This window comes from Elephantulus edwardii, unplaced genomic scaffold, assembly GCF_000299155.1.
Source record: "Elephantulus edwardii isolate Elephantulus edwardi_28Jun2011 unplaced genomic scaffold, EleEdw1.0 scaffold00074, whole genome shotgun sequence".
NCBI lineage: Eukaryota > Metazoa > Chordata > Mammalia > Macroscelidea > Macroscelididae > Elephantulus > Elephantulus edwardii.
This window is the reverse complement of record NW_006399824.1, coordinates 8,740,383-8,755,956: the sequence shown is the minus strand read 5'-3', so window position 1 is coordinate 8,755,956 and position 15,574 is coordinate 8,740,383. Positions and strand designations below refer to the sequence as shown.

The 15,574-nt window shown below is 36.1% G+C and overlaps 1 protein-coding gene across 1 annotated transcript in view; it reads right to left on the bottom strand.

Annotated features, from left to right (window-relative positions):
* The window catches only part of CTNNA3 (catenin (cadherin-associated protein), alpha 3), a 2,453,748-nt gene that overhangs the window by 101,855 nt on the left and 2,336,319 nt on the right, over positions 1-15,574 (bottom strand). The gene's annotated exons all lie outside the window — the stretch shown is intronic.

The following is a 15,574-nucleotide window of genomic DNA, read 5'->3' as shown; positions in this document are numbered from 1 at the left end:
CTGCTTGCTGAAACTGAGGAGGACCTGAATCGCTTGCTGCAGAGGGTCAAGGACTGCAGCCTCCAATATGGATTGAGGCTCAAAGTCAAGAAGACAAAGATTCTCACCCCTGGGCTAATTGACTGCATCAGGATGGATAGTGAAGAGATTGAGATTGTTCACAGTTTCAGTTTGCTTGGCTCCACAGTCAACACTCTTGGCACCAGCAGCCAGGAAATTAGAAGATGTATTGCCATGGGAAAGTCTGCTGTTATGGACCTCTCCAAAGTACTTAGGAGCATGGTGTCTCTTTGGAGACTAAGGTGCGTCTGATACAGGCCATGGTCTTTGCTATCACTTGTTATGCATCAGAGAGTTGGACAATGACTAAGGAGGACAGAAGGAGAATTGATGCTTTTGAGCTTTGGTGCTGGAGAAGAGTATTGAGGGTACCATGGACTGCTAGGAAAACAAACAGATTCATCCTGGAAAGGGTCAAACCGGGTTGCTCCTTGGAGGCAAGGATTCTGAGGCTCAGTCTAACTTACTTTGGACATGTTGCAAGGAGGGACAGGTCTTTGGACAGGGACATCATGCTCCGTACGGTGGAGGGACAGCGTAGAAGGGAGAAGGGAAAGGCCCCCTATGAGGTGGATTGATTCAGTGATTGGGGTAGTTGTGATGGGTGTGTCAGAGACGGTGCGATTGGCACAAGACAGAGCAGAGTTTAGGGCTGTGATAGATAGGGTCGCTATGAGTCACAAGCGACTCGACGGCACATAACAACAACCATAACATGGTTCTGTGTGGTCACATCTGATTTTTGGAACCAGCAAAGAAGTAAAATTGGTGCTGAGATGAATAGAAATAGGTAAAACAGCATGGGGGATTTATCTGCTGTCATTGTAATTGATGATGTGATATTGATGCTGTAGATAGGGACAGCTCCCCTATGTGAGGCTCATAAAAGCCAGAGATGGCCCTTCCCAAGCCGGTTTTTGCTATTTTTACAACAGTGAATTTCAAGAACAGAAATTATGTCAAGTTCTTTGCCTGTTTAACCATATTGTTGTTGTGTTGCTGTTGTTATATGCCATCAAGATAAGTACAAACCATAGCAACCCTATGAGCATTGTATCTAAAACCTGTCCTACCCTGTGCAATCTTCACAGTTTCTGACACGTTACAACCCATTGCAACAGTCGTCTTGTCAATCCACCTGGTTGAGGGTCTTCCTCTCCTTTGCTGACAGAACTCCTCCCCAAGTAATAGCCTCTCCTAGCAACATGTCCAGCATATGTGAGGCAAATCCTCATCATCTTTGCCTCCAAATAGCACTCTGGCTGTACCCTTCGCAAGACATATTTGTTCTTTGGGAATTCAATGGGATGTTTAGCACTCTTTTACAACACCACAGTTCAAAGACATCAATTCGTCAATCATCCTTACTCATTGTGTAGCTCTCTGATGTTTAGCAAGTGATCGGAAAGAATCAAATGTACCTTAGTCCTCAAACAGACTTCATTACTCCAGTAATTTGGAGAGTTCCTTAAGTGCAGACTTTCCCATGGCAATATGTTTCCTGATTTCTTAACTCCTGGTACCAGCAGGGTTTACTGTGGATCTAAGTAAGACGATGTTGTTCACAATTCCAATCTTTCTCCATCTATCACGATGCTGCCTAGGGGTCCAGTGGTAAGAATCTTTGTTTTCTTGACATTGAGATGCAGTCTATACTGAGGACTGTATTCTTTGACCTTCTGCAACTAGTGCTTTAAGTCTTCTTCACTTTCAGAAAGAAAAGTTATATTATCTGCCTAACACAGGATATTAGTGAGTCTCCCCCCAATCTTGATGCTGCATTCCTCTTCATAGAGTCTGACACTAAAATTATTTTCTCAGTGCCCTTGCTCAGCATTTTTTAAGTTGAAGTAAATGAAGAACAAATTCAAACCTTGAGTTGCTAAATCAAAGATGCTTTAGGCAGAATATTAAATGATCCGGGTAGTGTTAAACGAAGATGAAAAGAATATACTGAGTCATTGAATTCAAAGGAATTGGCAGACACAGAAGAATTTCATGAAATAACATATGAGAAAGAGCCTATGGTGATGAAGGAAGAAGTTCAAGCTGCTTTGAAGGAAATAGCAAAGAATAAGGCCCCAGGAAAGATGGTATACCTATTGACATATTTCAGGTAACAGATGATGCCCTAGATGTACTCAACAAGCTGTGCCAAGAAATCTGGAAAACAACCACTTGGCCAACTGACTGGAAGAGATCTATATTTGTTCCCATCCCAAAGAAGGGTGACCCAACAGAGTGCGGAAACTATAGAACAATCTCATTGATTTCACATGAAAGCAAGAGTCTACTGAAGATTATCCAAAAACGAGTGGGACAGCACATCAGCAGAGAACTGCCAGAAGTCCAGGCTGGTTTTAGAAGGGGTTGTGGTACTAGGGATATTGTAGCTGATGTTAGATGGATCTTGGCTGAAAGCAGGGAATACCAGAGGAATGTCTATCTGTGTTTCATTGACTATGCAAAGGCATTTGACTGTGTGGATCATAGCAAACTGTGGCTGACTCTGAGAAGAATGAGAATCCCAGAACACTTTATTGTGCTAATGAGAAACTATACTTGGACCAGGAGGCAGTCATCTGAACAGAGCAGGAAACACTGCATGGTTCAAAACTAGAAAGGGTGCACACCAGGAATGTGTCCTATCTCCATATCTTTTGAACCTATATGCAGAATAGATTATCCAGAAGCCTGGGCTCTATGAGGAGAAGTGTGTAATCAGGATTGGTGGAAGATCTATCAACAATCTGCATTATGCAGATGACACAACCCTGCTTACTGAAACTGAGGAGGACGTGAAGCGCTTGCTGCAGAGGGTCAATGACTGAAGCCTTCAATATGGATTGAGGCTCAATGTCAAGAAGACAAAGATTCTTACCACTGGACCAATTGACAGCATCAGGATGGATGGTGAAGAGATTGAGATTGTTCACAGCTTTAGTTTGCCTGGCTCCACAGTCAACACTTTTGACACCAGCAGCCAAGAAATTAAAAGACATATTACAATGGGAAAGTCTGTTGTTAGGAACCTCTGCAAAGTACTGAAGAGCAATGGTGTCTCTCTGGAGACTTAGGTGCGTCTGATACAGGCCATGGTCTTTGCAATCACTTGTTATGCATCAGAGCGTTGGATAATGACTAGGGAGGATAGAAGGAGAATTGATGCCTTTGATCTGTGGTGCTGGAGAAGTGTATTGAATGTACAATGGACTGCTAAGAAAACAAACAGGTTCATCCTAGAGATGGTTAAACTGGGCTGCTCCTTGGAGGAAAGGATTCTGAGGCTTCATCTGACATACTTTGGACATGTTGTAAGGAAGGACCAGTCCTTGGAGATGGACATCATGAATGGGAGGCTGGAGGGACAGCGCAGGTGGGGAATTCCTTCTATAAGGTAGATTAATTCAGTGACTGGGGTAATCGGTTTGGGTGTGTCAGAGACAGGGAGATTGACTCAGGACAAAGCAGGGTTTAGGGCTGTTATACATAGGTTTGCTATGAGTTGCAAATGACTCACTGGCACATAACAGCAACACATTGAGTAGGTATGGAGTAAGAATACAAAAACCCTAAAGCATTCCCTTCTTAATTTTTAACCGGGTAGTATTTCCTTGCTTTTTTTGCACAACAATCTCCTGTTCCAAATAGTTTCACATGAGCACAGTTAAGTGCTCTGGGACTCCCCTTCTTCCCATAAAAATCCATAACTTGTTAAGGTCCACACAATCAAATGTCTTTGTATAGTCAATATAGTTTGTCATGATCTACACAGTCAAATAACTTTGTATAGTCTAGAAAGCACAAATAGACATTTTCTGGTATTCTTCGCTTTCATCCAGGATCCATCTAATGTTAGGAATGCTATTACTACTGCCATAGTATCTTTTAAATCATCCTTAAACTTCTGGCAATTCCTAATCTATGTAATAGTCCAGTCATTTTTGAAAATTATCTTCAACAGTATTTTGCTTGCATATGATAATAACACAATTGTTTGATAGTTTCCACATTCTGTTGAATCATCTTTCTTGGGAATTGGATCTCTCCCAATATGTTGACCAGACAAATGTTTTCTAAATTTCCTGGCATAGAATGATGAGTGTATCCATGGCTGCATTTGTTAATTGAAACAAGTCAATTGGTATCCCATTAATTCCTGGGGCCTTCTTTTTTTGCCAAAATCTTCAATGCAACTTCAGCTTTCTCGTTCATAACCATTGAGCCCTGGTCATATGGTACTTCTTGAAATTTTTCAGTGTCAGTCAGTTCTTTTCGGTACAGTGACTCTATATTCCCTTCATCTTCTTTTGAAGCTTTCTGGGTCATTCAATATATTGCTCATAGCATCTTTCAACATTGCAACTCTAGGTTTAAATTTGTTTTTCAGTTCTCTCAGCTCAAAAAATTCAGAGCAAGTTTTCCCTCGTTGTTGTTAGGTGTCATCAAGTCTACTATGACTCATAGCAACCTCATGAACCACAGATCCTGACCCTGTCCTATCTTGTGATATGATTAAAAATACCTTTACTTGCATGAAGTACATGATAGTCATTGAAGTGATATGTTAATTTTTTTAAGATTTTAAGAGATTGTGTGTGTGTTAGATTTGACCAGTGCAATTTTTTTTGGTCATTTGACTGCTGCTTCCACTGGAACTGATTGTTCATTTAAGTAAAAATATTTTTTTTGAGAACTTCATTAATTTCTTTGTGTATCATGATGTTATCAAAGACTTATATCTTTTAAGAAGCCTTTGGAATTTAACCATGAGTGCTCCAGATAGTTTTTACTATAGCTAGCAAGATGGTGCCGTCTGCTTTTCACAGGTTATTTACGAGTCTTCCTCTAAAACAGGTGTTTCAAAAAGAGTAAACTACTGCTGTTATTTGAAAATTTATTTCTTATTAATTAAATAAATGTGCATTCGTTAATTAAAGACTAGCACAACTACAGTTCAAACTTGTTAACACTGAAAACTTGTCTGAGAAGAAATATTCAACTATTTTGCATTAACAGGTGATATAAAAAGAGTTACACTATATGCTGTCAATAATAGAATATTTTCAAGACCGAGAAAGAAAAAACGGAAGTCCTACTAATGTCCTGCTCTAATGGGTTTCTAATGGGTTTCTCTGCACATAATATTTGTGTGTGTGTGTATGTGTGTTTTGTTTGTTTTCTGCTCTGTTCAATTTTGCTATTCTTACTGGGGTGAGATGATATCTCATAGTTGTTTGGATTTACACCTCTCTGAGAGCTATGGATTTTGAACATTTCTTCATGTGTGTGTTTGTTCACCATCTAAATATCTTCTTTGGTGAAGTGTCTGTTCATTTCCTGTGCCAATTTTTCAATTGTATTGTTTATCTTTATCTTGTTGTGGCTGCACATAATATTTGTAATATTGAACTTGCAAACTAATGATTCGATTTTTATCAAACTCAATGGTGAAACCTTAATTTAAGCATGCCATGCTGTCTTTCTTTCTGAAGGTCACACTAAAAATATATAGTATTCCAAATAAAGAATGCCTTAAATGGAAAGCTCAAAGATAAACTTGAAAAAACATTTGCTTAACCAAGATTTACATTTCTTTTTTCAAAATTGATGAGATTCTTTATAGCACATAACTGTGGAAGAGAGTTTTACAACTGAGGTACAGGAAACATGCTAATTGCTAAACTGCTATAATATAAAATACATGACAGCCTTCTTTCTTCTTTAGATCAGGAAAGATTTTCTGAGTTTGTTTTGACTCTCTGGTCAAACAATTGCTAATTCAATAATTCCTTAGTACTACAACAAAATTCTTTATTAAAAAGAAAGAAATTATTTTAGAACTTATTAAAATTTTACACATAGTTTATAAAAAAATGGAGATGTCTTCTATTGAGAGGAGAAATTGCATGGGAAAACCTCTTAAAATTACTGAGGAATTTTAGGCAAAGTTGTGGAATCTTCTTATATGCTTTTGTTATTATTTGCTATTTTTTCCACTCTGGAAATGTTGACTAAGACATCTGGTCAGCACTTGAATGCATGATATTTTCTCTTTTTAAATCTAAATTTTATAACCACTGGGACACTCATCAGGTATAAGCAGATGGCAGTGCTTTTCTCACATTAAACCGGCTTTCACTCCCTAGAAAGAAGCTTCACGTCAATCTTAAGTACACAGTTTAGTAATAAGGGTAAAAATAAAGGCATTATTATTACCTACTATTTTAAATTTTGTGGTGAAATGAATAACTCTATATCATTAGATATTTTTAGTTATCTTAGAGTATAAACTTTATTTAAAACTTTTATTTAGACTAATTACAATGACTTTCAAAATTATAGAAAGTAGTTTAAATTCCACCATATTTGCAAAAATAAAAAAGTATTAAGTGTCACTATGAATTCCAGAGAAAAAAACACTTTAAGCAATTAAGATAATAGCAAGAGCAGCCTGTGTCCATTTCTCTTTCTACGTGGTTGCTGTTTTGATTTGTTTTAGTTTTTGTGGAGGGGGGATTTTTTTTGTTTGTTTGGTTGGTTTTTTGCTTTTGTTTTTGAGGAAAATTTGTATTTAGAATTAGCCAACTAGACTTGGTTTAGATGATCTCATTTTTGTTGGCAACATCCAAGCATCACAGTCAGGAGAAAGTCACACATAGGCCTTCTCTCCATCAGACCTAATCAAAGTGCTGACCTTAGCCACATCAAAGTAATAGAGTTTCTTTACAGCTTGTTTAATTTGGTATTTGTTGGCCTTGACATCCAGAATGAGCAAAAGTGTGTTGTTATCTTCTATCTCCTTCATGGCTCACTCAGTGGTCGGGGAAATTTGATGATGGCATAGTGGTCAAGTTGTTTCTCCTGAGGGCGTTCTTCTGGGGGTATTTGGGCTGCCTTCAGAGTCTCCACATCTTAGGCCACAGGAAAGTAGGTGACGTGTGGATCTTCTTTTTTTTTTTTTACTGTGGCTGCCCTTCAGGACTGCCTTCTTGGCCTTTTATGCCTTTGTTTTGGCTTCAGTTTTGGGAGGGGGCAGGGGCTTCCTTCTTCTCTTTCAGCGCCATATTTCAGGAAGGTTCCTTCATTCCTAGTTTTGACCTCTAGTTGAGAGCATATCTTATTCAGATATACTTATTGTTCTGACTCATAAATCATCAAAGATCTCTTGTTTTATGTATTCTTAGCATCTTTTCTTTATTAATAGATTCTATCAACATGTTTAATTGCATTTAAAAAAATCTGCCTTCAACTGTATTCCATTTACTCTCATTTGTTTATAACTTTCTTTGCAAAAAAAAATAATAAAATTGTCTTTAAGCAGATAACTATTACTTTGGAGATGCAAATAGATAAAATATTTCAACATTTTTTTCAATCTTACCTAAATTCTTAAACTCTGTTACTGAATTATGCATATCAATTAGTTCACTAATCTAAATATCAAGTCCATATTGGAACCAAAATACACATTTCATCACAAGATACTGCTAAGTATTATATCTGTAAGAAAAACATTACAAACATAGTGACAATACAACAAGTTACTTTTCAGTATGTTTCCTCTATTGTAAAATATTTGAGTCATAGAACATCAGTGAATTAAAATGTGAAGTTGTTAAACTTTTTTTTGCCAAATATCACTATAAATTATACCTGGGGTTTGTCTCACTCAAAACTGAGTATGATTATACAGAGTTGATTAAAATACTTTTTTTATCTTTTAGAAATATATTTTAAATTATCATTAACTGTAAATGAATTTGTTGTTGTTGATGATGATATTGTTGTTGTAGTTATGTACTGTTAAGTTGCCTGCAATTCATAGTGACCCTATGTACAATAGCCATAAACCCTGCTTTATCCTGTGCCAATCTTATTGTCTTTGACACAACTATCCCCATTACTCCAGTCACTGAATCAATCCATCTCATTGAGGGTGTTCCTCTCTTGTGCTGTCCCTCCACCTGACCAAGTGTGGCATCACTCTCCAAGAACTGACCTCACCCTGCAACATGTCCACAGTATGTCAGATGAAGCTTCAGAATCCTTGCCTCCAAAGAGCAGCTTGTTCTTACCCTCTCTATGATGCAGTTGTTCTAGCAGTCCATGGCATATTCAATACTCTTTTCCAGCACCACAACTCAAAGGCATCAATATTTAGCATTGAAAATTTATTTAAATTGCATTTAGTTATGATTATTTTAAAATGTTGTAAATGAAAATATTATGATTATAATTTAAGTATTGTCTGCTATAGTGCCAGAAGATAAATCTTTCATGTTGGAAGTATACAAAATATGACTGTGGAAATGATCTCCCACTAATAGATTTAATCTAAACAATGTAGATGGAGTAACGTTTTTCAGGACCATTTGCTAAAGTTCTATGGCTCAGAATGAAAAGAAACAGCTACAGTCATCCATTAATACATAAACTGTAGAAAGTACAAAGAATAAATCTAGAAAAAAATGGAAATCATAAAAATGAAATAGACCACATAAAGATCAATATTTCTAACATTAGTGAACTGAACTGGTGTTGGACATTTTTAATCAGAAAAATATATGCTCTACAATGCTAAAACCCAAAAGGGGGAGAGGGGAGAGAAAGCGGCCATGTACTCCCAGGTTTGCTCCGCCCAGGGCTGCTATGACCTGGTTGCCAGAGAGAGCATGGTGTTGCATGTGCAGGTGTTATGGCAGTTTTTGCACGTGAAGGACTACTCTGCCTCCAAGAGCCTCTAGGTCGTATAGCCCTGGTGTGCAAGTTGCCATACCATAGTCACTTGTGGTTCCTATGAAGCTGAACACTGTGACACTGATGTGTTAAATGCATTAATGGTTGGCTACCCAATGTGGACAGAGAGTGGGGTGGAGCTCCCCAATTAAAACAAGCTTGGAAGGAGGAGTGGCGTCCATTTCCATAATAGCTTGGCTCCAGAAACCCTATGAACCTGGAGAGAGGATGAAAGGCACCCAAGTGTCGAGGACTCTCCTCCATAGGGTTGCTATGAGTCACCTGCAACTCAATGGCACTTAACAACAAAAACAACAATTCGATTTTGACAACTAATTCTTTCCTGCCTATTTAGACATATTTCTAAAATAAATAGAGATATTTCCATGTATTATTCATATTTTATGTGTTCTTAGACACTTTATCTAATTTAATGAGATCTAGTTATTGTTGTTCGTTGTCACTGAGTTGAGTATCACTATAATAACAGAATTAAATCCTTAACTAGCCTGCACCACCCCCATCATCTCTGCCACACCTAAGTCCATTTTGTAGTAATTTTGTCAATGCATCTTTTAGAGAGTCTTCCTCTCTTTCACTGATCCTCTGCTTCCCTAATCATAGTATCCTTTCCAAAGACTAGTGACTCCTGACAACATGTATATGAGTTGAAGTTTTACAATAAAAATTGAAGTTGCAAGTGATTTCATTTTACTTGGATCTACATTCAATATTTTGGAAACAGCAAGTAAGAAACCAAAAGACCTGTTGCATTTGGGAATATCTGCTGTAAAGAAACTCTTTAAAGTGATAAATATCAAGAATGCCAGTTTAAAGACTAAGCCTGACCCAACATATGGTCTTTTCCAATGCACCATTAACACATGAAAGTTGGAGAAAGGATAAGGAAACTGAAGAACTATATTTGATAGTATAATGAATTGTAGTGCATAATCAAGGAACAGAATTAGATACCTGCTAATAGTCTGAAATTTTGGATTTCTATAAGTGGTATTCTCCCTTTGTTATTAAATCATGAGAAAAGTATCTAAAACTTACAAGAGTTAACACCATATTGTCCTTAAGGACTGCACTTTGTACTGGAAAAAGAATTTGTACTAGAATCCTGCAAGGATTAAAAGTATGTCATCTTGGATAACATACTGAAATGACTCATCCAATCTGAAAACTTCTACAGCTCAAGAGATACTGGAGCATTTCAGAAAAGCGTTCTCTACATTTAAACAGACAAATATAGTCATCCCTAGAGAATGGCAATGCCATGTTAATAAACTGTATGTGGTGAAGACTCAGAGAATGTGAGAAGGCAAAACAGCGAAAGCAGTTAAATAGAAATCCAGGAAGATGCAATAAATAAATTCAATTTATAGAATTCATTTCTGTTCTTTACATACAGACTTTTAAGTATTAAATAACAAAACTATATATGTATAATTTTGTACCTTGATGTTCAATGGCATATGTGATTAAATGTAGATTTGCAAAAAATAAACTAGAAAGCATCAGATGAATTGTTTTAAATATTAAACTCTTAGAATGAGTAAGGTATAAAAAGCAACCAGTATTTAAGTAGATCAGTTATTAAATATATATAATATTCATAGATACTGTCACAATTGCCTTCTTAAAAAAGTTCTTATAATGTATTCCATTGGGTAATTTCATAGCTACACAAAAATTGCCGTACTTTCATTAGTGAGCTTTATTCCACAATAATGACTACATACTGTATATCCAATCTAAAATATTGCTTTATAAAACCATATCAGAAGAAGAGTCATAGATACTTTGCCCAATAATCACTACAATTACTGAGTCAGTTCCTCTATTCTTATTTTTATTTTTCCAGAACCATGCTTGTTTGGAGCAAGTCATTCTTTAAAAAGCACTCAATTATATAAAGTTAAAAAAGCCAGAAAGAGACATCCACAATTCAGAATTACCCTCAATAAAGAATCAGCCAGCAAATATTTATTTAACTTCTCTTAGAATTTAAAGTTTTATACAAGTGAGACAGTATCCTTGGTTTCTTCCATAAGATTTCAATACTGGAAAATACAATGATAATAAACTATATCATAAAAATCTCTACTGAAAGCTGTTCTTATCAGAAGAAAAGAATAACAATAAAATAAATGAAAAGAACTTCAATATGGCACAACTATTTGAACTTTTATAATTTCAGATTAAAAAAGAAATTGGAACACAAGAGTAGAAAACATTTCTGTATTACAAGTCAATCATAAAAAGAGAAATATTGCTTAAGATTGCTATTATAAAAAGCTCAACAATTGTTTATATACACAGAGAAAATAATACTAACGTTATCAAGGAAAGGAAGAAAGGAATAAAGAAATCATTAATGAATAATATTTATTGGTAAGGGTAAAAGTTGGGAAAATATGGAAAGAATGTATCATAAGAAACTGTGGATATAATGCTCTTATGGAATAAGATGTGCATAAATAATCGAGCAAAACTATATGCTTTGAAGGTTTTTACTAAAAGCACAATAAATAATTTAATAGGGTAAAGTATTAATATTTCAAGAGTCAGAAAAGAAATACATGCATTTTAATTTTGATAAGAGGCAGCTTAACAAAGTTTTCCTCAAAACACTGAAGAAATTGATAATATTAAGAAGTACTGGTGCCTTAATGGCAAGAATCTGCACTGTAATCCCAAAGGCACACGGTTCAAATCCACCAGCTGCTCACCAGGAGAATGAGCAATCTCCTTCTGTGTGATTAACTGTCTCTGGAAAGCTTCTGGGGGGTTAGCTATGGGTTGGTTCCAATTTGATGGTACACAAAAACATCAACACTAATACTGAAGATTGGTGAGTTGAGACAGACTGGCATGGGTCATTTTTAACCAGACAATTATGTGAACTTATACATAGGGAGTGAAAAAGTAAGGAAAAAGAGGGTTGCTTTCATAGTCTTTATAAGACCAGTCCTAGATCCATTCTGAAATATAATGTGAGTGACATAATACTATCCATTTACATTCAAAGAAGATTCATTAATATAAATATCATTTGAATATATGCACCAACAATTAGAGCCAAACAAAAAGAAACAGAAGACTTCAACCAACATTTGCAGTCTGAAATTAATCAATCATGAAACCAAGATTCATTAATATTAATTGGTGATTTGGATGCAAAAGTTGGGAACAAAGAATAAAAAATCAATAGTCAGAAATAAGGACTTATTGACAAACATGAGGCTGTAGAGAGAATATTTAGAATTTTGTACTGTCAATGATTTATTCATGGAAAATACCATTTATTCGTTGCAAATACCATTTAAAAAAACAAACAAACAAGTACCCACTATGCACATGAACCTTACCTGGTGGACTACATAGGAATTAGATTGACTCTATCTAAGGAAAGAAAGTATTTTTGGAGAAGCTCAATATAAGTTTATTAAAACTAGGCCAGATACCAAGAGTGGAACAGATGGACCATCAACTATTCTTGTATAAGTTCAAATTGAAGCTAAAGAAAATGAAAACAGACCCACAAGAACCAAAATATGACCTTGAGTCTATCTCATCTGGAATTAAAAACCCTCTCAAGAATAGATTGGAGGCCTTAAACACTAATAAATAAAGTTCAGATGAGCTGTGGGATGGTATCAAGAATGTTATCCACAAAGATGTTCTTACAAAGACAAAAGAGGAAGAAAAGATTAAGATGAATCTCAGAAGAGACGCTAAATATTGTGATAGAATGCTGAGGAACCAAAGCAATGAGAAGAAATCATAATATCAAAGAGCTGAACAGAAGATTTCAAAGGCCAGTAGAGAAGACAAAGGAAAGAATTGTAACAAAATGTGCAATCAGAAAATCAAAATGTGTAATCAGAAAATCAAAAGGGATCAACTCGCTCATCTTAAGCTAAAGAAACTGATAAATTCAAGCCTTGAGTTGCAATATTTAATGATCTTATGGAAAAATATTGAATGATGCATGGAACATAAAAAAGAAAAAGATGGAATACACAGTCACCCAGTAATTAATGGAATACCAATTTACATATTTTAACAAACAGACGCAGCCCTGGATGTGCTCACCAGGTTGTGAAAAGAAATCTGGAGGACAGCTATCTGGCCAACTGACTGAAAGAGATCCATATTTGTTCCAGTTCCTCAAAAGGTGATCCAACAGAGTGTGGAAATTATCAAACAATATCACTAATATCACATAAAATAAAAATCCTGCTGAAGATTATCAAAAACTAACTGAAACAGTATATTGAGAGAGAACTATCAGAAATGAAAACTGGATTTAGAAGAGGTGTTGGCACTATGAATATCACTGCCAATGACAGACTGAGTTTGACTGAAAGTAGAGAGTATCAGAAGAGTGTCTTTTGTTTTCTCGACTACACAAAAGCATATGATTATGTGGATCACAACAAATTGTGCTTAGTACTTAGAAGAATGGGAGTCCCAGAACACTTGATTGCACTCAGGCAAAACCTATACTTAGACCAGGAAGCAGTCATCAGCTCATTGCAGGGGAATGTTCAAATTGCATTGTTTCAAAATCAAGAAAAGAGTATGTTAGGGTTGTGTCATTTCTCCATACCTTTGCAATCTGTATGTGGAATAGATCATTTATCAGGCTAGACTTTATGAAGAAGAATATGACATCAAAATTGGAGATAGATTCATCAACAACCTACGATAAGCAGATGACACAACTTTGCTAACGGAATCTGAGGAGAACCTGAACCATTTGCTGCAGAAGGCCAAGGACTACAGCTTTAAATATGGACAGAAGCTCAATATCAGGAAAATAAAGATTCTCACCACTAAGCCAATTGGCAGTATCATGATAGATGGAGAAAAGACTGAGGTTGTTAACAATTCTTGCTTGGTTCCACAATCACACTCTTGGCATCAGCACTCAGGAAACCAAAAGATAAGTTGCTTTCAGAAAGTCTGAAGTCAAGGAGTGCTAAAAAGAGCAGTAATGTCACTCTAGAGATTAAGGTGTGCCTGATCCAGCCTATGGTCTTCTCAATTGCTTACTATGCCCATGAGATCTGGATAATGACTAAGGTGACAAAAGAATTGACACAATTGAATTGTGATTCTGGAGAAGATTTCTGAACATATTGTGGACTTCCAAGTGAGCAAACAGGTCTATCCTGGAGAGGGTGAATTCAGGATGCTCCTTGGAGGCAAGGATTTTTAAACTATTTCACATACTGTGGGTATGTTGCAAAGAGGGACCAGTCCTTAGAGATCGTCATCATGCTTGGAAGAGTAGAAAGTTATCATAGGAGAAGAAAAACCTGGATGAGATGAAGTTACTGTGACAATGGAGACAGGTGTATCAGATATGGTGAGACTAGCTTAAGATATGGCAGGGTTGAGAGCTGTTATTTATAAGGTTATTACGAGTTTATTACGAGTTGTAGTCAACTCAAGGACACAGAACAACAACAACAACAATGTAGATAAGAAAGAAAAATGTGCCCTTCTAGTAAAATATATTTTATATTACAAATTTAGATAATATTGATACTATTGCGACTGCAAAGTAATATTGTGTTCCATTTTTTTAAATTAATTTGATTTTCTAAGATAATAATGCCAGATTCTTTTAACTGAAATTAGGTATAAAATTGTTGTTGTTAAGTGCTGTTGAATTGTAGGCGGCTCCTCAACACTTGAATGACTTTCATCCTTTCTCCAGGTTCATAGGGTTTATGGAGGCAAGTTATTATGGAAGTGGATGCCGCTCCTGCTTCCAAGCTTGTTTTAATTGGGGAGCTCCACCAAACACTGTCCACAATGGGTAACCATTATCACATTTGACACTTCAGTGTCACAGTGTTCAGCTTCACAGCAACCACAGGTTACCTGTGTATGGCAAATGGACCCACCAGGACTATACAATCTAGAAGAATGTTTGAAGAAAAAGAATGAAAAATAGGCCTGAGTGCCACAGGCCCAAGGGCACTTCAGTATTTTACCATTGGGACACGTCCAAATGCTGGCAAACTCTTGGTCAGAGACCCCCAGTTCATCTGGCAAGTACACTCTGCTGACACTCACGTGGGACAAAAGGAAAGCCAAAAGCGTCCAGAGTGCTCCATAACTGCCTCTCCTCAAGAAGCCAGAGGCCGTGTCCAGGTTTACCGTAGTGTTAGTAATAAATTACAGTTTTGAAAACTGGAATGTAGCTAAGAAAACCTTATAAAAAAACTTTAATAAGTACAACAAATTTGCTCTTTATAGTCAAGAATGGTGAAGTTGTCTCACATAATTTGGGCATATTGTTAGGAGGGACAAGTCCTGAGAAAAGAACCTCACGCTAGGAAAATTGGAAGGTCAGAGAAAGAAAGGAAGATTCTCAATATAATGGATTGACATGATGGTTATAACAACATACTCGCATGTCAGAGGGTGTGAAGATAGTGCAGGACAATGAAAAGTTCAGATACGTTGTTCATAGGGTTGCTTTGAAATATAGTCAATTTAAAAACACATAATAACAACAGCATTAACATTCTATATTAAGATTATATACTGTTATTATTTTATATTTTCACTTCAGTATTCAATATTCCACTATTTGCCTTAAAACTCTACGTTGAGTAATTTATACATCACCAACATATATGATATATGTGTGTCAAGAAAACCTAGAATAAAGAAATTTAATTAAAAGTATATTTTTCAAAGACAAATATAAAAACCTAAATTACTTAGGAAAAAGAAGAGAAACTAA